We start from the raw sequence: 25,370 nt of genomic DNA, 5'->3' as shown, positions 1-25,370 counted from the left end.
TTCATGTGCCTGTTGGCCATCTGAATTTCTTCTTTGGAGAATTGTCTCTTCATATCCTCTGCCCATTTTTTAATAGGGTTATTTGCTTTTTGGGTGTTGAGGCATATGAGTTCTTTATATATTTTGGGTGTTAACCCATAGTCAGATATGTCATTTACAAATATATTCTCCCATACTGTAGGATGCTTTTTTATTCTACTGATAGTGTCCTTTGCTGTACACAGCTTTTTAGTGTGATTTAGTCCCATTTGTTCATTTTTTGTTTCCCTTGCCCGAGGAGATGCGTTCAGGAAACAGTTGCTCATGTTTATATTCAAGAGATTTTTGCCTATGTTTTCTTCTATGAGTTTTATTGTTTCATGACTTACATTCAGGTCTCTGGTCCATCTTGAGTTTACTTTTGTGTATGGGGTTAGACAGTAATCCAATTTCATTCTCTTGCATGTACCTGTCCAGTTTTGCCAACACCAGCTGTTGAAGAGGCTGTCATTTCCCCCTTGTATGTCCATGGCGCCTTTATCGTATATTAATTGACCATATATATTTGGGTTTATATCTGGGCTCTCTAGTCTGTCCCATTGGTCTCTGGGTTTGTTCCTGTGCCAGTACCAAATTGTCTTGATTACTGTGGCTTTGTAGTAGAGCTTGAAGTCAGGAAGTGTAATTCCCCCCACTTTATTCTTCCTTCTCAGGATTGCTTTGGCTATTCGGGGTCTTTTGTGGTTCCATATGAATTTTTGAACTAATTGCTCTAGTTCATTGAAGAATGCTATCAGTATTTTTATAGGGATTGGATTGAATCTATAGATTGCTTTAGGCAGGATGGACATTTTGACAATATTAATTCTTCCTATCCCTGAGTATGGGATGTGTTTCCATTTATTGGTATCTTCCTAAATTTCTCTCATGAGTGTCTTGTAGTTTTCAGAGTATAGGTCTTTCACTTCTTTGGTTTGGTTTATTCCTAGGCATTTTATTCTTTTTGATGCAATTGTGAATGGAATTTTTTTTACTGAATACTCTTTCTGCTAGTTCATCGTTAGTGTATAGGAATGCAACAGATTTCTGTGTATTAGTTTTGTATCCTGAAACTTTGCTGAATTCAGGTATTAGATCTAGTAGTTTTGGAGTGGATTCTTTAGGGTTTTTTATGTACAATGTCATGTCATCTGCAAAAACAGTTTGACTTCTTCCTTGCCAATCTGGATGCCTTTTATTTCTTTGTGTTGTCTGATTGCCATGGCTAGGACCTCCAGAACTATGTTGAATAAAAGTTTTTACAAAATTATCTATTAATTCTTTATTAGACTTTCCAAAGCTAATCAACAAAAACAAAAGATACAGAACACAGTATTCTAATATTAAATACTTTAATATTAAAAATGTTCTGTATCTATCTGATGCCTTTAGTTGGAATATGTCTAAATGATTGGATGGGCCACTTAAAGGCATTTTTGCCTCTGTTCTATTTTAAAAATAAAGGTCATTTCTAGAGGAGATAAGTCCTAATACCTCTCCCACTCCACAGCCTGCCTGCTGTAGGCTCCTGAACTTTATGAAAACTGCTGCATATGTCCTGTGCTGACTGTAGGACCCAGCATCTGGGCCCCAGGGCGGCCACTGTGCAGGACTGCCACTCACAGACACGCACCTGGCCTGTGTATGGTTAGCCATGTGCTTTGGTTTCACCTGCTCCAGAAGCCACAGTCTTCTTAAAGCTCCTTTTTTCCTACAGCATCCTTGAAGCAAGGTGTTTCTGAGCGTCCTGAGGAGGAGTTTTGTATTTCCCTTTGCTGACACCTGCTGGAATGGCCAACATTATAAGGGGTGTCAGATCAATCTAACCATGGTCTTTTTTTCTTGTTTGGGTGGACTGGCCGCCACAAAAGTATTTGGAATTATTTCACTTACTTTTGTCCTCAGACAATCCTTATTTTCCTACTACTTAAGTTTCTTCACATTCTCTCTGTCTACATGCACACATTGTAGAAATCTCCAAATTAAATACTCCCCATCTGCAATAACTCCTCTTCCTTAGAGCAATCTCCGCTAATGAGGAATTCTAAGGCGAGAAGCGAGCATGAACAGAGCTAAGCCCACGGTTGTTATTTGGAGTATGGATCCCTTGAGAACTGGATGATCATCCGTGGATTCTTGTCCAGAAAAAAGCAAGTACATTTAACTCTGCATAAAATGTCAGTGGATTCACAGACCATCTGAAGTCCACCCATCAACTCTATATTAAGAACCTCTGTCAAAAGGACAAAGAAGATATGAGATGTTTTATTAAAAGATTTTCAGCTCTTGAAATCCGAAGTATAATGAAGTGCCCACATGGTGTCAATCTAACATTGATGAGCCCCATTTCTCCCCAGCCATTTAGAAACAGGAAGATCATAGGCTAATGAACCTAAACAGGATCTGGGTTGATAAAGTTTAGTGGCAATGGCCACTGGAAATTATTTGCTAAGACCCAGGCACCTGACTTCCATGGACTATTCATATTAAATAGAAAATGAGGGAAAACTGTACTTGGTAGAGCTAGTTAACCAGCCTCCTTCACTGTTGTGGTATGAGAGGATGATGTCGTCTGTATGGAGAATCTGATTCACAAGAACTTAGTGATGAGAAGGTGTTCATTATGGAAAAATTAAAATGCTCTTTGCTTAAAATTTACTACCCTACTTCTCTTTCTTCTTAGAAAGACCCAGATTCTCCAGCTGAGTACTCACAATTTTCTTAAATAAGTCATTTGGATGGCAGCTCTTAGTTTGACACTCTTCCAGTCAAAACTGGGATAGTAATCTTTCTCTTTCCCTAAAGAAAAAGTATTTTAACTTTAGGGCTCAAGAAAAGACATGTTCAAAAAAAGAAAAATTTCCCAACATGTCTGAGCCACTAGAAGCTTTGTTTCATCATTTTTTATCAAATCCTTTTCTTTTAATCCACACCTATTTCCAATGCCTCTCCCCTTCTATCCCTCAGATATTCCCTAGTATACGGTATAGGATTGACAGTTTTCAGATTGGACTCTGGCTTTTTCTTGTCCCCAGAGGTTTGATTAAAATCTACTATGTAAAGAAAGCACATTTATATTGAGAGATATTTGGGGTAGAGTTTGCCACTTCCTTAGTTTTAAATATTACAGTGTATGATAGGAGCAGGATCTATGGGAAAGTTTTGAACTGCTGCAGTTTACATGGATTCAATTTATGAGTCGTTTGGTGCATGGCACCAGCTGTTACCTGGACGCAGTGGTCAGTCACAGGATAGGACTTCTGGTGGGCATTGCTGTAAAGACCCGATAAGAAACACATTTGGCAGATGTCAAAGTTGAGACATTTCGGACAGAGCTATCTGCCAGTGAAGGTGGTGGTGTGACATATATCACTACTAGTAGGTGAGCAACCGAAACCCCATTCAGGTGGGGAATGAGCACTCCAGAACATACAGGAGCTGTTGGAGCTATCTAGTGCGTCTAACATTTCTCCCAAACTTTGTAGAGATGTTAAATGACTCTGATGTATTTATTTAATCAAGGAAATCTTTTGATAGTTCTTTTATAGTATGCCATTAATTATTATAGTTTTATCCAACAAACTGTTGTACGAAAATCTGATTCAACCCCCTCAAAAAACACCAAGCACTTTCCATGTGGAGGGTAGGTACTGTGCATTGCAGCCCTGGAGGATACCCTTATGTCTACAGCCACAGTTTATGTAGCTGCACAATGTGTTCAAGTAGTTCAAATTTAAGTTGCCAACTTAACAGAAAACTGGGAGATTTCAATAGAGTTTGAATTCTGACTTTTCCTGTAAGTTTGCAAGATGTGATGATTCCTGCATGGTGTTGGGGAAAATAAGACCAGAGATAAAGAATTTAAAGTAAACTTTTTTCATTTTCTAAAACTTTGTTTATAGGAAAGAAAAAAAAGGGAAGGAGGGGGAGCTCCTCTCCAGCCAGTGCAGAGGAGTGACCACCACCTCCATTTCTTAACATGTCAACATAGTATGTTTTCTTTTATGAAGAGTTGCCACCTTTAATCTGAGGTCATAGGAGAGGAGGAATCTTGAGACACTGGTAAGAAGGGTGTCTTATAACACTCGGGGCAAGTTCTGTGCTATCACAGGTGGCCTGGTGGGACCTCACAGTCATGAATTAGTGACTTTTAGGGATATCTGAGTGGGAACCTACTGTTTGTCAGAGATCAGGGATCTATAGTTTTTTTTTCTGATATTTGAATTCTCTTCTCCAAGCACAGCGTATGTGGCATAAAGCTTTGTGTTCTTTGTCAATGGCAATAATCAGTGAGCACAAGGTGGCTGGAGATACACTCTTCAGCTCGCCACAGTCCCTCCTAGCCACTTCCTCCTTTATAGTACTTGCCTTGCGCCTGTAAATGCTTGCGTTTTCAACCCTTGTCTTAAGAGTTACCTGAAAAGAAGTATGAACATGTCGCTATTCTCTCCACATTTCATATCTCACTTCAAAGCGATGGTACGGAAGCTCAAGGTCCTAACTAGCAAAGTTAGGTACATTATACCAAATGAGGGGCACAGGAATTAAACCCCTCTAGAAGAACCAGAGAGGATCTCTGTGGCCCGGAATGGTCTGCAAAGTTTTCTTGGAAGAGGTGAGGCTCCTGCTATACATAGAATGCTGGAGAGTAAAGTGGAGGAAACCGGAGAGAAAGAAGAGGAAGAGTCAGGGAATGGAGGCTGGAGTGAAGAAGGGTTTAGAGACATCAACTCCTTCAGACCTGCTGATTACCTAAAGAACAGAGGAATAAAAACTTGGAATGCCCCTAAGGCCAGATGGTAGGTCTCAATGGAGAACCACCTGAATGGAGAGCCAGCTATTCCGGCCACTATAACAGATCACCAAGGTAGGAGGCTGGAGGCTAAATTCACACATTAAGTCTATCAGTGACCTTGAGGTTGGAAACTTAAGCTCATTCTCCTGGAGGATACCTGATATGTGGTAGATTTTTCAATGAACATGAACTGAATGAAGTTAAATGAATGACTTAGTTTCTTCATAAGGGACATGGGACTAGTAAATCCTGCTCTCCTGGCCTTGCAAAGTTTTATCTTTATGAAATTTTTTACTCCATGAAAAATTTTCAGCACACATCATTGGGAAGATTCATTCTTTACATGAGAGATATAACATAATAAAGTACTTTTAAAAGGATTATTTTATGAGCCACCTGTACTTGCTGTGTCCAGCATTACTATGTGGTTGCTTTTGACTTATTTAGAACAATACACTGACCCTAACCTTGCATAAATTCCTCTCTGCTCTGAAATTACCTGCAGGAATAGAAGAAAGGGTGTAGTGTGGATAATGAGATTGGTCTGTTTTGATGGCTTTACCAATAGAGAACCAAGTGTTTTCCCCAACCTCAATCCAACCTTACATGGCTATTACAGGGCAAAAAATGTGACACGTCCTGCCAAAATTAAACCCTTGACTTAGGAACAATGTCTGGTCTTTGTACTTCTCTTACTTCAGGAGGTCAAGCCTTTGCTTTCTTTGTCCTTCTTCCATATCTGCAAACACTTCTGCTCTAAAGTGGTATTATTAATCTCACTAAAACAAAAGCCTTGAGGCTGTTGCTTAAGTTTGTGAGAACCAAAAACAAAGGCTTAAGGTTACGTTTAAGCAATGTCTAACAGACTCGGACAGTTAACAGCTAAAGGAAGGCTAAGACATCATTTCACCCACCTCTCCTTATTTTGCTTACAAAGAAACTGAGGTCCAGAGAGCTTAAAGGCCTTGCCCTGTCACCTGCCATCTACGTGTATGAGGACTGTATATTGCTGTGAATGGCTAGGAGGAAAGATGGTTCATATGAGGTATTTCTAAGAGGAAGTTTAATCTCATTCTCAGTAGATAAGGACTAATTGAAAACTTGAAATATGACATTTCTTGCCCTCTGCCTTTGCTATTTTTTTTTTGAGTAAACTGAGCAAGTGATTCAAGCTCTTTGAGACTTGATTATAAAATAGAAATAATAAAATCTGTTTTATGTTACACATGATGATTTTGAAAATATATTTTAATATAAAAGCTGTGTTTGATATAATTGCAAAGTGAATTCTATACTTGGCCCAGTGCAGGACATGTAGTAACTGTATTTATTTATTAATTAAATGACTATAATGTGCATATAACATGGTAAATCATATTCATGCTCCTTGACTGTCCAATATAAAGAGTTCATTTTTCAGTGTAGTGTGGGGTTTTCTTTGGTTTGGCTTGCTTGGTTTCCAACAGTCCTGTCCATTTATGTTTTATTGTTTAAAGTTCAGTTGTTTACAAAGAGTTTTCATGAGTGAAGTTTTACTGTGTCCTCAGAATTCTCTACAAATCCAGCTCATTTTCTCAGCAAAATTAAAACCTGATTTCCAGTTTTTTAGTGGATCCCAGCCAATCTACTTTGTATCTTTGGGGAGCATGTTTAAGGGCTCAGTTAGGTGAGATCTGGAAGTACAGGAAGAGAAGAGGAACAGAGTAAGTGGGAGCCAGCCCCTGAGTCCTCACCTCTCCTGCCCTCCTTAGTGTCCCCTCCTGGGACTTGTTTTTAGCTGCTCAGTTGTTCCAGCTCATCAGCCGGCACTTCTCCAGCCTATACACTTGTATTCACTTACCGTGATAATGGCCTCCCCTGCTGGTGTCCTTTTCTCCTCCCCATGTCATCACTATAATTTCACTTCCTATCGTTTTATTCATGGGAGACCTACAACACCCTTTCCTTAAGATGGGATTATGACTGTCATCCACAAAGCTGTGGAAAGATCTGAGTCTCCTACCTCCAAACCTCGCTTTCACATCTGCCCTTTCTCTAGGTAGAGAGGAGATACAGTGTGAGCCGCTCCCACAAAACCTGACCATCCGTTTGGGTCCTGGGAGTGTGTTCTCAGTTGTGTGCACAGGGAGGCAGTATAGCATCATGATTGCAAAGCAGGGCCTCGACTCAGACTGCCAGCTTCTGCTCCTTGCTAACCATGTGAAACAAGTTATTTAGGTTCTCTGCAATTTGTGGATAATAAAAACACCTTTTACATAGGATTACAGCAAGTCTTAAATTAAATGATCTATGTGATCCTGTCAGCCAAACACTTAACACTTAATACGTGTAAACTATTATTACTTTATTGTACTTCTTGTGAATGGCGCCAAAGTATTTAAAAGGTTTTTCTTGTAGCAAAATAAAAAAATTTCCCCTTAGAGGAATAAAAATGTCTATGGATCAGATTATGTGTCAATGGAAGAATTTAATATTCCCTAAATTAGAGAAGATAAACTGTAATTTGTTATCAACCAGGATCCCTCAAACAGAAAATTACTGATCCAAAAATATCAAATGAATTCGAGATGCATGAAAAGGACCCCAGAGAGAATCTGGAGATGCAGCTCCAACTCTTGACCTATTTGCAGAATGACTGCCCATGAAATACTGGTGAGTGACTGTACCTTAGTCCTGTGATTGGGAAGTTCCTGCAGATTCTACACCGAACAGGGTGAGTGACCATTTCAGTAGCTGGTAATTGGTAGCAAGTTGGGAGCCAGAGAAGGGTGGGATGCTCAGCCTGTAACCAAGGTAGGAAATTCTCTTCTTTAATTGTGGGGCTCAACACCTGAAAAATAATGGTGGATTCTGATGCATTTCTAGGCATGGTACTGGTCTCTAGTATAGATTAAAATGTATTTTCATCTACTTTGTCAGCTTTGTCAAAGAAGTTTATCACATGAAAAGTCAGAAGCAAGTCTACCTCCTAACTTAGGTTGTCTGGGATGTTGTGTGGAGTAAATAGTGTCTTTAATTTAAACCAGTCAGTAAAAAATGTGTTTGTCTCCAACTCCCAGGGACATTTGCTTGGTACTCACCCCTTGGAAACAGCTGTGGGTAGCGCTTTCCATGGTCTACAGAGCTCAACTCTCTCCCGCAACAACTGGGATCTACAAGAGAAAAGAAACCCCCTGTCAGCTGTTACAAAATGGAGAAATATGTGGCCACCAGCATCGGCAGGCTTGCTGTGGTGCTTATAGCCACGGAATCACAAGTTTTGGTGTCTGAGAGTGGATGAGTCTCAATCCAAGCAAACAAGAAATGTATATGGGGTTGTGCAATGTATGAATTGAAATTATTCATGCATTGATTGACTGATGCATGCATGAATGAATGAATGAATAAATGAATGAACAGATGGGAAGAAGTGGGGCTGGAGAGAGAGGAGAGAGAGGAGGAGAAAAAGTCTGGCAATTGTGGCAGTGCAGAAATACTTCCCATTTTTCCACTTTCTATGCTCCTAGTCAAGTCATGTTAACCTTGCTTTGCCCTTTCTTTACTTATGAATTACATATAACAACAATACTGTATTGAAGTTCAGAGTCACTTGCAGAAAACCTTTTCAACCACTTTTGCATCATCTCATTTTAACAAACAAGCCAATTTCTGAGGTCAAGCAGAAACCATTTTCCTTGTTTAAAGCAGGGGGTGATTGAGATTGGTATTTTGCTCAAGGTAGGAAGAAAAGGGAAGGAGCAGTTAGCTGCAGAATTGAGATCTCAGTCCAGGACTCCTTACTCTGTTGAGGGATTCTCCCAGAGCTTTGTCACACCTGACCTTATATGTATTCCAGTGTCTCAGTCGGCACCACCTCACTCAATGGTCCATCTTTCAATCATAGTCACCACAAAGAGTGTAACTAAGGGACTAAGAACCCCTTGTGACTGCCAAGATGGCCAGGGACTTGGCTCTGACATTATCTATATGCACAGATATGTGTACCTGTCACCTCCATTTATGCCCGTTTGCTCATGGGTCCTAATTTCATGTCAGATATCTTCCACAGCAAGGCTGTCAGAAGGCAGTGCCTGCAAGCTCAGAAGTAATTTCAGAGACCCCCCTGCTGAGTCCATCAACTCGAATAAACATTCTTCTAATCAGGAAAGTGGCACTTAGACCCACTCTGCTGACAATTAGCCAGGCAGACGTCAACAAACATTTGCGTAATAGTGACAAGATGGCTCCTACTTTGAATCAGTAATAACCCTGCCACCAACCGAATGCATGTAACTGCTCCCTATTAGATTTAGCATTTGCCTGAAGAATGACTCATTACTCCTACTTCGGTTTGTGAGTGAGGACCTAACTAGACCACTTAGACAGTGTCCTTGAGCCCCGGGAAAGGAGCTTAACTTCATTTATAAAATAAGGGAAGTGGATCAGATGAGACCAAGTTGCCCACTCTGTGATTCTGACTCCACTCAGAAGAAAGTTCACCTTTGTAGTGGGTTTTAACCTATGTTTTTGGCTCTAAGTGTGTGCAACAAAGATTTTGTGGATTAATTGCCTATTTGACAAACTTTTTGCAGGTGTTCTGTGGGAGAATGAAGTGTAGGTAGATGGTGAACTGGCACAGGCAGAAGGCCCTTTGAAATGATAACTAGAATTCTTGGGCAAGGGGTTTGAATTGCACAGTAGCACCCAGAATTTTCTCTGGGAATCCATCTCTGAGTTCTTAATGGAAGTCAGTGGGATAATTTACTGCTTAAACCTCCACCTCCCTAACAGATTTCTCAAGAGCATTCTAATACATTGTGGGGAGCTCTCTGCAGAGAGCTGTGGTAGCTGCCATTTCTGCAGTGTATTGACCCCCAAGAGGAGTCAGTGGACCTCGAAGAGGAGCAGACTTTTAGGGCCCCTTGCAAAGGGTGCTAACCTGGGGCCAGTTGTAGTAGTCAGGAAGTGAGCACAGTATTTCTATAGGAGAAGGAAAATGCCCTTCAGTCTTCTTTCATAACAACCACCCAAACACTCTGGTCTTACTAGTCTGATTCAATAAATGGATGGACAGGTTTTCCTACTCTACCTGACTCCCCACCAGCTTGAGTGCTAAGATGTGGGGATTGTTGGGGAAGTGCCTCCACTGTGATGGCTCCTTGAGACAGGCCTGGTCAGCAGAAAACTGGCAATGGAATCCACGTGCTACTGTGGTCCCTAGAACAGCTCTGAAATGACTGTACCTGATGCCTTAACCTTACAAATTGAAAAAAAAAAAATCACTGCTCCACTTAAGAAATAGCAATATCTTAAATATTGTTGGGAATTTCCAGAATATATTATGATCAATATGAACATAATATATTAATATTAAGACCAAATCAAAGCAAAGGTAATTTCAGAAAGGTTTTTCTAAACCACGCTCTCTGTCCTAGACTTCTGATAGTCTTCCTTTTCACCCCTTTCATAACTATCTTCTGTTCAGAATCCTTGGCCCTGAAGGGTAACAGAATATGCCCCTCCAAAATGTGCCTCTTTGGCATATGGATTATTTTGAGCTAAAGGCCATGAAGAACCAGCAGATGATGCAGGAAAAGCTGAAAAAAAGATCACAAGTTTTCCCTGTGTAAAGGAAATGTACATTTATAAAGGATATTTCCTTTTGTAAAAGGCATCTCTGTCTCCCTATCAGGAAAAGGAAGACCTATATTAATGGAGAAGGCATTGACTTAAATATGCATAACAAACTCTACTAAATCAGCCTTGTTTACCATACTTTTCCAGGTCACCTTCTCATAACTTGCTTCACCCAGAAGCCCAGACCTCTTTCCCTTTGTTTAGCCTAAGATGGTATATAAACCTGAGTTCTAACTACCCCTTTGAGTTACTCATTGTTGGATGCTCCCATGTGTATTCCCCATGCATCTGTTAATAAACTCATTTCTGTTTTTTGCCAGTCTAATTTACAGGGCCCCAGCCAGAGAACCTAAGATGGGTAGAGGAAAAGATTATTGTTTTCCTCCCCTGCAGCCTAGACTTAAGAGAAAAATGACCGCAAGTTACTGTGGCTTCACAGTGCAGACAACCTACCTACCTTGGAGATTTCACACGGGCTGAAAGAAGGATAGGGACATACTGAAGACAGGTGTGAAAGTTATAGTGAGAAAGCAACAATTTACACAAAGGACAATCCACAGTCTGCTTAGTCAATGTGTAGATGTTCTTGCTTGGTTACCTTGTTTTACATCATTTTAACACTTAAGTAACATATTTTCTTTAAGGAGGTTAAATTGTCTTACCTAGCAAGGACAAAAACAATGTCAAACTTGCACATTCTTAAAGCCCAGGAAATGATGGAAAACTTAACTATTTGACTATTCATTGTTGCACTTCACTTATGTTTTCAGTAAGTGTTTGTGGAAAGGCTTAGTACTAGGCACTTTTTAAGCCATTGGTAACATAAACATGAATGAGATAAAATCCTTGCCCCTGAGAAGCAGTCTAGTAAGGAAAATATACATCTAGGTAATAACTGTGACAAAACTTGACGAGAGCTAGAAGAAAGTTATGTACAGGGAGTTACAGAAGCTTTTAGCGAGGAGGTGACTAATAGTTGACTGATTGTGAAAGACGAGCAGTATTTGTCAAGGGAAGGGATGGACAATGGTGTTGCAGAGAGACAGACCTGCGTAAAGCAGGCATGGAGAGCTTGGCACAGGCTGGGCAGAGTAACGATTCTATATGCAGGAGTGAAAAGGGTATAAGGAGCGTAAGGAAAAATTAAGCATTATGGAATAAGCAAAAGATATCCCTGGCTATGTTTTCAATGGCGATTATCTGAACCTCTAGAGATATGCATCATGCCTTTGACTAGGCTATTTACAACTGCATAAAAATTAAAGTTGCCTTGTAGAAAACTGGTGAAAATACAAGTAATTCTTATCTATAGACATGCAAGTAAATAATTCTGTCCTGGTTGAGGAACAATCCTTCCCTTCCACCAGAAGACAGTCTTGCATCCAGCTGCAAATTCATTTTAGTATTCCTAATCCATCAGCCTATTCTTTGGTTTTTGCCTTCAACTAGTTGTAACATCTTAGTGGTGCCCTCTTTCAATTAATAAATTAAATGAATTTTTGGACATATGTCCATTTTATATTTTTATAAGAATCATGATTTTGACCCTTTTTGAAACGGTAAGAATTGGGTCAAATCATTGAAGTTTTTATCAGTATGCTAAGGAGTTTAGGCTTTATTTTATAAATATGAATAGCCAGTGCAGAACTTCAGGCATGAGAGTGACATGTGCATTTTGGAAAAGTCACTGGCTTCAGTGTGGAGGTAGGGTTGGAGAGAGGAGAAGCTTGAATTGGGGAAACTGGTTAGGAAATTATGGCAATTGATCAGACCTATACACAGATAACACAGTGGCTACAGAGGGCAGAAGCTGCAGGAGAACTACATTAAGGAAGAATTGACACATAAAACCAGAATCTTTAGTAATAAATGTTTACTCTTGAACTATTCTTTAGCTATTTGTAACTATTCTTTAGGTAACACTTAGAATTCTTAAGTATTAGAGATTTACCTGCTGTAGATCTGTTAGTAGGTTTCTCAAAGCCCTTTGATTCATGCATGCCCCAGAATCATGACCACCCCTGTCAGTTTCTGCGTAGAACTGAAAAAGAGCTACACAAAAAGGGGAAAAGATGTCTTTAAACTGAATACTTGCAGTGTATCTTGGAAGAGTATTTTGAATTCTAGACAGTTTATTCATGGGCATGAAGGGAAAAGGAAGGCAAAGTTATACTTCTTGATTCTTTGCTTGCTATTTTGAAGGATTCCCAACTAGATAATGTGTAACTAATAATGAAAATCCATTCACATTTCAGCCCATTGATAATTCAGCACATTCATGATGAAGACCATGAAGTCGGTAAAAGGCAATGTGAAGGGGGTGCCAGCTTTAGTGGAATAATAAGTACTTGTATCTGAACAATCCCCATGCAAATAACTATCAAGGATAACCAAGCTATGAGTAATTAAAAGGCATTGATCAACATCCCTTGAGTAATTCTAAGGTGCGCTGAGTACATGCTGAACAAGCCATAGAGGAATGAGTGAAGAAGATAACGTTTTGGAGATTTGGGGGTCACTGCCCCTCAGACACTCGCATCTGTTACCTCTGTATTTTGTAAGAGGGCTGTCCCCTGAGAGGGCGATCAGGGCAGTGGCTGCAGATGAAGGCTTGAGAAAACCCCTTCCTATGCTGCTTGGAAACAAAACACAAAGACAAGAATGGGGAAGGCAGAGTTATTCTCAGTGAAGTGGTTTCTAAAAACCAAAACTATTAGTGGAGGCTTCTGACACAGTGTTACAAGTTCAAACTTTTCATGGTCTGATTTCCTATATCTAGAAATTGCCAGGCTAAGAATTTAATTAAAATGTTCATTATTCATTTATTCATCCTTTCATGTGTTCAAAAACATTTATTTGGTTCCTCCTCTGAGCTCAGAGCTGTACTAGGCACTGGGGGTGTAGGGCTACATGCTGCCTTCCTGGAGAAGGCAGTCCCGCTCCCCTGGGACTCACGTGCCTGGAAACCAACCACCAAGACAAGGATCAAGAGGCAGGTGAAAGGAGAAATCTATGTTAAAAAAAATCCACCAGTTCCCAGGCCCTCACAGCCTAGTGTCCCTTGCCTACTGGCCCTGCATTTTGCAAACCTACAAAACAGTGTATCAAAGGCAAGAGGTTTGTTAGAGGCAGGCACTGATGTCAGAATGACAGTCAAAAAGCTTAATGTTTAAGGAGGTTGATATCATGGGAAAAACAACTTGAGAACATGTTTATATATTATTTGTGCAAGGAAAACAAAACAAAACAAAACTAGAAAGGGAAATACTGGAGGGGATTTGCCAGGTGGTTAAATTGTGTTTGCCTCTGCAGGGCAGAATAGTGGGTGATATTTCTCTTTGTTCTTTTCTGCACATTCTAAATGTTTTATATTTACTGTGACTTTTTAAAAGTCCATTTTAAATGATGAGACCTACTGGCTCAAGATCACAGAAAATAGAGAATAAAGTGGGATAGAAGAATGGTAAACCCCTGAGCCAGTGTAACACAGAGAAACACATACACTGATGCCACTGACTCCGGGATATGCATAATCAAGCCTCTGATTGGTCTAAACTGACTTATAATACAACAGACTAAATGTTTAGGTCCCCACAAAATTCATATGTTGAAATCCTAAGCCCAATGTGATGGAATTTGGAGGTGGGACTTTGGAAGGTGATTAAGTCATAAGGATGGAGCCCTTATGAAACTGATTTAGTGCTCTTAGAGAAGTGACCTCAGAGAGTCCCCTCACCCCTTCCACCATGTGAGGACCTAGCGAGAAGATGGTCCTCTACGAACCGGGAAGTGGGTCATTTCCAGACACCAAATCTTGACCTTGGACTTCCCCAGCCTCCAGAACTGTAAGACATAAATATTTGTTGTTTAAGTTATACAATCTGATGTTTTTGTTGTAGCAGCCCAAACAAGCTAAAGCAATAGGTTAGCAATCCACCCACAGGTTATTCAACCTTACTTCACCTAAGAAACAAAACAAAACAAAATAAAAAATTGATAATTGGTTACGAAGAATGAGCAAAGAAATAAGCTACCAATGACCCAAGAGAAAAGTAATTTTTCATCTGTATAGATATGTAATCACCCTAGCAAAAAGTGTGCATGATTCACTAGGGTGGAAATGAGTTTGTATGAGAGAAAAGTAATGTGGTGTCTTTTTTACCATTTTTGGTATCCATGGGTCTGTTATATTCGTGAAGCTGATGAACGTCTACTTCCTCATTTTGAGTAATACATTTGTGGACAACAAACACAGAAGCCTTCTTATGTGTCAGACCTTAAGCTAACATTTTGTGTATGGGGTTAAACAATAGTCCAGTTTCATTCTCTTACATGTAGCTGTCCAATTTTGCCAACACCAGCTGTTGAAGAGGCTGTCATTTCCCCATTGTATGTCCATGGCTCCTTTATCATATATTAGTTGACCGTATGGTTGGGTTTATATCAGGGCTTTCTAGTCTGTTCCACTGGTCTGTGGGTCTGTTCTTGTCCCACTACCAAATTGTCTTGATTACTGTGGCTTTGTAGTAGAGTTTGAAGTTGGGGAGCATAATTCCCCCTGCTTTATTTGTCCTTCTCAGTATTGCTTTGGCTATTCAAGGTCGTTTGTGGTTCCACATGAATTTTAGGATGATTTTCTCTAGTTCATTGAAGAATGCTGTTGATATTTTCATAGGAATTGCATTGAATCTATAGGTTGCTTTAGGCAGGATGGCCATTTTGACAATATTAATTCTTCCTATCTAGGAGCACGGAATGTGTTTCCATTTATTGGTATCTTCTTTAATTTCTCTCATGAGTGTCTTGTAGCTTTCAGAGTATAGGTCTTTCACTTCCTTGGTTTGACTTATTCCTAGGTATTTTATTCTTTTTGGTGCAATTGTGAATGGAATTGTTTTCCTGATTTCTCTCTCTGCTACTTCATTATTAGTGTATAGGAATGCCACAGATTTCTGTGTATTAATTTTGTATCCTGCAACTTTGCTGAATTCAGATATTAGATCTAGCAGTTTTGGAGTGGATTCTTTAGGGATTTTTCTGTACAGTATCATGTCATCTGCAAACAGTGACAGTTTGACTTCTTGCTTGCCAATCTGGATGCCTTTTATTTCTTTGTGTTGTCTGATTGCCGTGGCTAGGACCTCCAGTACTATGTTGAATAGAAGTGGGGAAAGTGGATATCCCTGTCTTGTTCCCAATCTTAAAGGAAAAACTTTCAGCTTCTTGCTGTTAAGTAAAATGTTGGCTGTGGGTTTGTCACATATGGCCTTTAGTATGTTGACGTACTTGCCCTCTATACCCATTTTGTTGAGAGTTTTTATCATGAATGGATGTTGAATTTTGTCAAATGCTTTTTCAGCATCTATGGAGATGATCATGTGGTTTTTGTCTTTCTTTTTGTTGATGTGATGGATGATGATGATGGATTTTCGAATGTTGTACCATCCTTGCATCCCTGAGATGAATACCACTTGATCATGGTGTATGATCCTGTTGATGTAATTTTGAATTCGGTTTGCTCATATTTTGTTGAGTATTTTTGCATTTATGTTCATCAGGGATATTGGTTTGTAATTTTCTTTTTTTGTGGTGTCTTTGCCTGGTTTTGGTATTAAAGGGATGCTGGCCTCATAGAATGAGTTTGGAAATATTCCTTCCTCTTCTATTTTTTGGAATACATTAAGGAGAATGGGTATTCGGTCTTCACTAAATGTTTGATAAAATTCAGCAGTGAAGCCATCTGGTGCAGAGTTTTGTCCTTATGTAGTTTTTTGATTACCAGTTCAATTTCTTTGCTGGTAATTAGTCTGTTCAGATTTTCTGTTTCTTCCTTAGTCAGCCTTGGAAGGTTGTATTTTTCTAGAAAGTTGTCCATTTCTTCTAGGTTATCCAGTTTGTTAGCATATAATTTTCATAGTATTGTCTAATAATTCTTTGTATTTCTGTGGTGTCCATAGTGATTTTTCCTTTCTCACTTCTGATTCTGTTTATGTGTGTAGACTCTTTTTTCATGATATGTCTGGCTAGGGGCTTATCTATTTTGTTTATTTTTCTCAAAGAACCAGCTCTTGCTTTCCTTGATTTTTTTCTATTGTTTTATTCTTGTCAATTTTATTTATTTCTGCTCTTATATTTATAATGTCCTGCCTTCTACTGGCCTTGGTCCTCATTTGTTCTTCTTTTTCTAATTTTATTGATTGTGAGTTTAGACTGCTCATATGGGATTGTTCTTCTTTCCTGAGGTAGGCCTGTATTGCAATATACTTTCCTCTTAGCACGGCCTTGGCTACATCTCACAGATTTTGCAGTGTTGATTTATTGTTGTCATTTGTCTCCACATATTGTTTGATCTCTGTTTTTATTTGGTCATTGATCCATTGGTTATTTAGGAGCATGCTGTGAAGCCTCCATGTGTTTGTGGGATTTTTCATTTTCTTTGCGTAATTTATTCCTAGTTTCATACCTTTGTGATCTGAGAAACTGGTTGGTACAATTTCAATCCTTTTGAATTTACTGAGTCTCTTTTTGTGGCCTAGTATATGATCTATTCTTGAAAATGTTCCATGTGCACTTGAGAAGAATGTGTATCCTGCTGCTTAGGTTGTAGAGTTCTGTAGATGTCTGTTAGGTCCATCTGTTCTATTGTGTTGTTCAGTGCTTCTGTCTCCTTACTTATCTTCTGTCTGGTTGATCTGTCCTTCAGAGTGTGTGGAGTGTTGAAGACTCCTAGAATGAATGCATTGCATTCTATTTTCCCTTTTACTTCTGTTAGTATTTGTTTCACTTATGTAGGTGCCCCTGTGTTGGGTGCATAGATATTTATAATTGTCATATCTTCTTGTTGGATTGACCCCTTAATCATTATGTAATGTCCTTCTTTGTCTCTTGTGACTTTCTTTGTTTTGAAGTCTATTTTGCCTGATACAACTGCAACTCCTGCTTTTTTCTCCCTATTAGTTGCATGAAATATCTTTTTCCATCCCTTCACTTTTAGTCTGTGTATGTCTTTGGGTTTAAAGTGAGTCTCTTGTAGGCAACATATTGATGGGTCTTGTTTTTTTATCCATTCAGTAACTCTATATCTTTTGATTGGTGCATTCAGTCCATTTACATTTAGGGTGATTATTGATAGGTATGTCATTGCAGGCTTTAGATTCGTGATTACCGAAGGTTCAAGGTTAACTTCCTTACTATCTAAGAGTCCAACTTAACTCACTTAATAAGCTATTACAAACACAATCTAATGGTTCTTTTTTTCTCCACCTTTTTCTTCCTCCTCCATTCTTTATATATTAGGTATCATATTCTGTAGTCTTTGTCTATCCCTTCATTGACTTTGGGGATAGTTGATTTAATTTCACATGTGCTTAGTAATTAGCTGCTTTTCTTTCTTTACTGTGCTTTTATTACCTCTGGTGACAGCTATTAACCTTAGGAACATTTCCATCTGTAGCATCCCTCCGAAATAGACTGTAGAGATGGTTTGTGGGAGGTAAAAATTCTCTCAGCTTTTGATTATCTGGAAATTGTTTAATCCCTCCTTCAAATTTAAATGATAATCTTGCTGGATAAAGTAATCTTGGTTCCAGGCCCTTCTGCTTCATGGCATTAAATACATCATGCCACTCCCTTCTGTCCTGTAAGGTTTCTGCTGAGAAGTCTGATGTTAGCCTGATGGGCTTTCCTTTGTATGTGATCTTATTTCTCTCTCTGGGTGCTTTTGGCAGTCTGTCCTTATCCTTGATCTTTCCCATTTTAATTACTATGTGTCTTGGTGTTGTCTTTCTTGGCTCCCTTGTGTTAGGAGATCTGTGGATCTCCATGGCCTGAGAAACTATCTCCTTCCCCAGATTAGGGAAGTTTTCAGCAATTACCTCCTCAAAGACACTTTCTATCCTTTTCTCTCTGACTTCTTCTTCTGGTACCCCTCTAATGCAAATATTGTTCTGTTTGGATTGGTCACACAGTTCTCTCAATATTCTTTCCTAGAGATCCATTTTTCTCTCTGTGCCTCAGCTTCTTTGTATTCCTCTTCTCTCATTTACATTTCATTTATCACTCCTCCACCATGTCTAATCTGCTTTTAATACCCTCCATTGTGCTCTTAAACTATTGGATCTCTGACTGAAATTCATTCCCGAGGTTCTTGAATACTTTTCTGTACCTCCATGAGTGTGTTAATGATTTTTATTTTGAAATCCCTTTCAGGAAGATTCATGAGGTTGATTTCATTTGAATCTTTCTCAGGTCTTGTATTCATAATTTTACTTTGAACCAGGTTTCTTTGGAATTTCGTATTTGTATATGGCACCCTCTAGTATCCAGAAGCTCTTCTCTCTGGAGCTGCTCAGCCCCTGAAGCAATGTTGGGGGTCTCAGGGCAGCGGTATTGGTGCCTGGGGGGAGGAAAGAGCTGTTTCCTGCTTCCTGGCTACTATGCCTGTTTCCACTGCCAGAACCAGTGGGCTGAGCACAGCAGTACAAGCTTCTATGCTTTGCATTTGTAGTTGCTGTAGATGGGGCTTCCCTCTGGCTGGCCTAACACCAGAGTAGGCTTTGCTGGTTTGCGAGCCAGGTGGGGCTGGCTGGGAGAAAGGCGCTGCAGGCTGCGTATCATGGAGGGGGTCCTTCGAGCTCTGTAGCCAGCCAGGGAGCTGGAGCGTCTGAAGATTGAGAAAGTTCCCAACCTGCTGGGCAGAGTGCACCCGGACAGTTTTGTCTACCTGTCCTTCTCCTGAGCAGTAAGCTCTGTGCAGTCCTTGCCCCTTTAGCAGCCCTCTTGCTGTTAGGAATGCTCTCAGACTGCCCACTTTTCTTTTGTCCCCAAGCAGCCAGATATGGATCCCTGCTTTCCACAAGTGGCTGGAATCTCAGTGTCTCCAGGTATTCTGCTTGTCTCAGCTTTCCAACCCCCTAATCAGGAGAGTGCCATGAAAGCACCATGAAATGTAGGTTTGTGCTCCCAGAGCAGATCTCTAGGGTTAGGTATTCAGCAGTGCCAGGTCTCCATTCCCTCCCCACTCCATTTCTTTTCCTCTCACCAGTGAGCTAGGGTGGAGGAAGGGCTTGAGTTCAGCTGGGCCATGACTTTGGTACGTTACCCTGTTCGGTGAGGTTTATTCTTTTCTCCAGGTGTATGCAGTTTGGCATAGCCCTCTTTCCTGTTGCTCTTTCAGGATTAGTCATATTAATTATATTTTCATATTATATGTGGTTTTAGGAGGAAGCCTCTGTCTCACCTCTCATGCCGCCATCTTTAATCCCCACCACTGCCTCAGCTTATTTTTTAACTTTACCTATATATTGTTGTTTTTTTTAACCTTTGGTCCTGATGAAGTAGTTTGCAACCTAATTTAGCATTCAGGCCCAGCCATAAACAGCATAGTAAAAGGCAGGAAGGATTCCATCTTAAAAATAAGATTGCATTTTAATACCCAGGAAGTTAGGAAGATTCTTAACTTACTCTTTAGCAAAAGGACAATAACTCAGCCCACCTTGGGGGCTGGGCAGTCAGTCTTGTTAGATATGCTCACAGACCAAGATGCTGGAGAAATCAGAGCATGAAGTTCCTTGTGTTAATTCTGAATATTCAGAGACCACTTAACAAGTCTGCATCCCCAGCCCTTAGTCACATTCCTGAAGAATCCTTAAAAGGGGTAACCCCCAACCTTTTGGTGTACTCCTCTCTCTGAGGCCACCTGCACTTTCTAAGGGCATAACTTATCAACTTTAAACTCTCTCTTTTCAACCTGTCAGGGGCACTCCTCTATCTGTAGTCGCTGATACTTTCTTAAATTTTTTCTCTCCAACCTTTCAGGGTGCCTTTCCTTGCTGGGGTGGCCTGTACTTTTTCTCTCTTTAAGTAACTTTAAATAAAACTTTATTTCACTACTGTGTCTCTGCCTTTCAGTTCTTTGTTGTGGCAGAGAAAAGGACTGAGGAAAATACACAATGCTCCCCCAAGACTTTTGTTGACTTGGTTGTATGAGGATCACTAATGGTGCCTGCAAACTACATTTCTAATGCTGTGAAAATGAATAGGCTTTGGTGGTATATTCTACCAAGATAATATTACTCCAGTACATTATCTTCTCAGTTCTTTAGAGATTTAGTCATTTTCCATTTCTTTTATATTTCAAAAAATAATATTGAATACCATTAGAATTTAGAAGAGAGGGATCAAAAACATATATTTGGGCTTGAGATCACTAAGAGGGGTAGATTACAATATTAAATAGCTGGTACATTTAATAAATTTAGGAGCTTGTGAAATTTGAGCAAATACTTGAAGGAAATGAAGGTGTTAGCCAAGTACCATTTAGGGAAAGATTTCCAGGGAGCAGCTCTGAAGTGTGAGTGTGCCTGGCAGATGTAAGATAGAGCCAAGAGGCCAGAGCGGCCAGAGCACAGTGGGATGAGCTGGGGGGAGTGGTGGGAGAGAGCAAAGAGGTGCAGAGGTGGGGTGGGAGCAGACTGCATGGCATTTGAGGCCGTTGTGAGGACTTTGGCTTTGACTCTGAAGTAAATTGAGAGCCTCTAAAGACTTTTTGAACATAGATGAGGTATAATTTGATTTGCGTTTTAAAAGAAAGGATCACTTTGGCTGCTATTCTGAGCACAGTCTGTAGGAGGCCAAGGATAGAAGAGGGGAGACCAATGAGGAGCTCTGCAATAATGTAGAAGACAGACAGTAGTGGCTTAGACCAAGGTGGTAAAGCAGAGATTGGCTTCTGGCAAATTAAGAATATTTTGAAGATAGAGCCAAAAGAGTTTCCTAAGAGATTGGGTGTAGAAAGTGAAAGAGAAGACAAGGATGACTCTAAGAGTTTTTACACAAAAAGAAGAATGACGTTCGCCTTTATTGAGGCTTTGTGGGAAGAGTAGGTTTGGGATGGGAGATTTTGGAATTAACAGACAGATTTGGAATTTGCCAATTTCTTTGCCTATTAGTCATTTAACTGGAAATCTCAAGTAGCATAGACTTGTTTGAGGATTGAAACAGGTGACAGTCTGGACATATAAATTTAGGAGTTACCTACATCGAAATGGTATGCAAAGTCATGGGATTGAATGGGATCATTAATAGATGAGTATAGAAAGAAAAGATATCAAGGTCAGATCCTTGGAAGCACTCCAACATTACGAGGGGATAAGAGGAAGAACTAGCAAGGATACTGAGAAGAAGTAAGGCCCTTCATGGGGATGAAGTAGAAGAAAAGCAGGAGAGTGCCATACCCTGGAAAGAAAATGTATCAGAGTGAAGGAAATGATCAATCATGTCAAACACTGCTGATAAGTCAAGTGAGCATGAGGACTGAGACCTCATCATGGGATTTTCCAGACATCAAGGTAATTTTGGGAGAGTGGAGATAAAAACTTGATTTGATGGCATTACTTGAGTGTGACTATTGCATGTTGTTTTTGAGCGAGACACACCTGGTTTTGCAGGCACTTTCCCAGTGATAGGGAGCACGCCCCCAAGGAGGGAGGAGCCGGCATGCGACCTGCAAACCCTTGCTTATGGCCCCTTTGCCCAGGAATCATGCTTCTTTGTGCCAGTGAAGAAAGTTGTGATTAGATCTCTTTGTGGGCTCATAATGCCTGCCCAGAAGAAATTAATAGGGGCAGAGCAGCTGCTCACTGCTAGGGTTATGGTATTGCTTCCAGCAGCTGAGTTGTAAGTTCTGGTAACCTTTCTGGGTCCTCTGCAGAATGAGTAAATATTAAATTCTAGGCCAGGGCCACTTGAGAGTTAAAGATGCTCAAGTAAAGGCCAGCAAAAGAGCAAATGCAGATTGTACATTACATTTCCCACTTGCACCGGCTAGGGAGTAGAGGGAGGAAAAAGGCTCCTTAATCTATTTCTGTCTGTTGGAGTCCCATAATTTTCATCTCTCTGAAATAAAAAGAATGAAATGATTTGAGCAAGAGAGGGAAGACCACCCCATTGTGTCAGACTTAAAGAGGGTTCAATGAAATAGGCAGGACAAATGGTTATGTGCAAAGGCAGGGAGGCAGCAAACCTAAGCTGCAAAGGATTGTGGCAAACAGGATGAAATTAAGAAGTCCTAAAACAATTTACTGGTAAGTATGCAGAGGAATCTTGTGGTCAGAAAGTGAAATTCAGACTAAAGTATCTGAGGTGTAGGTGTGGGCAAAGGGAATTGGGAGATGGCTTACTTAGGAGGTGACTGCCCACAGGTTAAGGCAGCAGTGGTCAAAATATGGTCCCCATGAGCAGCATCGTTATCCCCTGAAACTTGTTAAGGATGCAAATTCTCCAATGCTACCTAGGACCTGCAGAATCAGAAACCTTGGAGATGGGGTCCAGCACTGTTTTAACAGATGATTCTGATTCTGGTAATGTTGAAAATTACTGGTCTAGGACTGAGCTAGGCTGATGGCATTTACTAACTGGAACTGGGGAGAATGTTAAAAATGTAGGAGTCAATACAGGTTTTAAGCTTGGATGAGTGGGAGAAGTCACTTGTTTAAACGATCTAACTATATTACTTATTCATTCCACTAAAAACAAATAAAAACCTATTGGAAGATATTTTTCTAACAAGCTGTATAGCTCTTTGGCTGTAAGTACAGATAGTCATGTACATAAGAATATATTCATTGGCTATAAGTAACAGAAACCACAAGTAACAGGGGCTTAAACCATAAAGTTATTCATTGTTTATTTGACAGAAATTCTGAAGTTGGTCCAGGGTTGGTTCAGAGGCTCTTTGAGACCACCAAGTCCTCAGGCCAAGATGCCAGGCTTTTCTCTCTTTCTACACAGCTTCCCTCTTGTTGGCACCCCACTGGTGATGTCTCTCTTCATGGACCCAAAGTAGCTGCCCAAACTGCAAGCATTATATCCTGGTAAACAGTACTGAAGTAGGGAGGAAATAGGTGGAAGCCGAAGTGCTTTCTCCTTGCATACCACTCTCTCTCTCTCTCTGTCTCACACCTCCAGAGACCTCTTTATGTGTCATTGTAGAAAACTGGGTCACATACCTGTCCCTAGACAATCTGGCTGTGGGAGTAGCTTAGATCTATCAAGATTCATGCCTTAGGTTTGGGCCCATTGCCCATCCCAACAAAATCAGAGCTCAGTTGGTAAAGAGAATGGGGACAGGGCTGTAGAGAGGGCAACTAACAGTGCCCACTATAGTTACAAGGATATATACATTTAACCTCTATTTCCATGACCAGTAATTATTTTACTCACACAATGCCTTTCTCTAAGTAATATTCTAAAATTTCTACAGAATATTTCTCCTGCAGGCCTTAACCATGACAAGTTTTAATAATACAGAGAAAATCATTTTTAATAACTGCACATTCAAGTTACTCTAAGTGGGATGAAGAGATGTGAGATTTCCCAAGTTGGGCCACTATATATATCAAGCTACCGTGTGAACTAGTGCATTAGCTGAAAAACAAAATAAAACACCTTGCTGAGAGGTATTTTTGAAATGGCGTCGTTAGTAAACAAATAGCAAACGCTAATACTTCCCTCCGTGTGTAATTCCTTATCTCATATTAATTTGGGAAAATGTGTATAGTAGGTATAGTGATTAAAATCAGTTTGTTCTATTCTCCTATGGGAGTCTATCCTAGAGCATCCCAGTCATCCTGTAGTGGTACAAAATAAATGATACCTTATGTTCAGGCTGGAAAGTACAGTCTGTTGGGGGAGGGCCTGAATATTTCCTACAGTGTCCCTAAAGGGAAATTCTCATGTCTCTCTCTCTGGTCCTTTTTTAGATGTCAACCTTTTAGAAAGTGTTGACTGTCTCATCGGTCAGAGCTTGACACCACTGGGAAGAATATCATTAAGAGGCAGGATTGCTACCTTGAAAAGCCATGTATGTCTGTGGTCGTATTCTCTGTTCTGGCTTTTCCACCTGGTTTCTTCTGATAAGTGACTGGCATATCGGATTCAGGGCAGTGGGGAAGCTGTGCTTGGGTGAAGAAGCCCTGCATGTTACGGGGCAGCCACCGCCTGCCCTGCTGTGAGCACAGCAAGAGGCGACTTCCCATTTGGGTTCTGTTCTTTGTGTTCACCCTCCTCTGGTTGAAGATCCCACAAGGAGAAGCAGGGGAAATGGTAGGATTAAAGACACAACATGTCCTTAACATGGGCAGACATTAAGTTTTCTTCACAGTAACATCAAATGAGGTGCTGATTTGGAAACAAGCAAAAGTTCGTCATGATTCTGAATCATGATGATATAGAAGCAATGTAGAGGCATCTGAAATACTCCTGAACTTTCAGAAGGTAATTTGTACCCTAAGAGCTGTTCATAAATTACAGAGGAAGCACAGACATCAGCAGTTTTCAACATCACTCCTAGGCTTTTAAAAGCTCCTAATTGGCATTTGTAAAGGGAACTATTAGCTTGAAGATTTGTAAGCATATTGGTTTGACACCTTACTTTAATAAGACTGTAATCTTTACTTAAACCATCAACTATATAGTAGAAATATTATGCTTTTCTTTCAAAAGTCAGTTTATTCAGGCCAGACCTGGTGTCAAGAAACAGAAACCTATTCAGTCTAAGCTAAAGTAAAAATGTGATGAATTGTAAATATAACTATCCCAGGCAAATCCAAGGAAAACCTATACACAGCCAGGCTGTATGGAGACGGCGGCCCTGCCTAGCTCTCACAACCTCACGGGCAGGACTTTGTAGCCGGCTTTAGTTCACTTCCATCACTCAGACACCAATTTACTCACCCATTTTTCGCAGTTCAAATTTTTTGAAAGAGCAAGAGAATATCTGATTGATTCACTTTGAGTCAGGTAAGTCTATTCTGGCCCAATCAGTTGAGGCCAAGGTAGCTTGGACATCTGAGCAAACAGGGCCATGGAGGCCCGTGTCTTAGGTATGGCCTGAGGAAAGAAGCAGCTTCTCTCAGATTGTTGTACGGGCAGGGATACAATG

General features: G+C 40.2%; 1 long non-coding RNA gene across 3 annotated transcripts in view; it reads left to right on the top strand.

The window, feature by feature from the left end:
• The window catches only part of LOC140849459 (uncharacterized), an 81,941-nt gene that overhangs the window by 37,658 nt on the left and 18,913 nt on the right, over positions 1 to 25,370 (top strand). The window lies entirely within an intron of this gene.

The sequence above is a fragment of the Manis javanica genome, chromosome 5, assembly GCF_040802235.1.
Source record: "Manis javanica isolate MJ-LG chromosome 5, MJ_LKY, whole genome shotgun sequence".
Classification (NCBI taxonomy): domain Eukaryota; kingdom Metazoa; phylum Chordata; class Mammalia; order Pholidota; family Manidae; genus Manis; species Manis javanica.
Note: the sequence above shows the minus strand (reverse complement) of the source record. Positions and strands in the feature narration are given on the sequence as shown.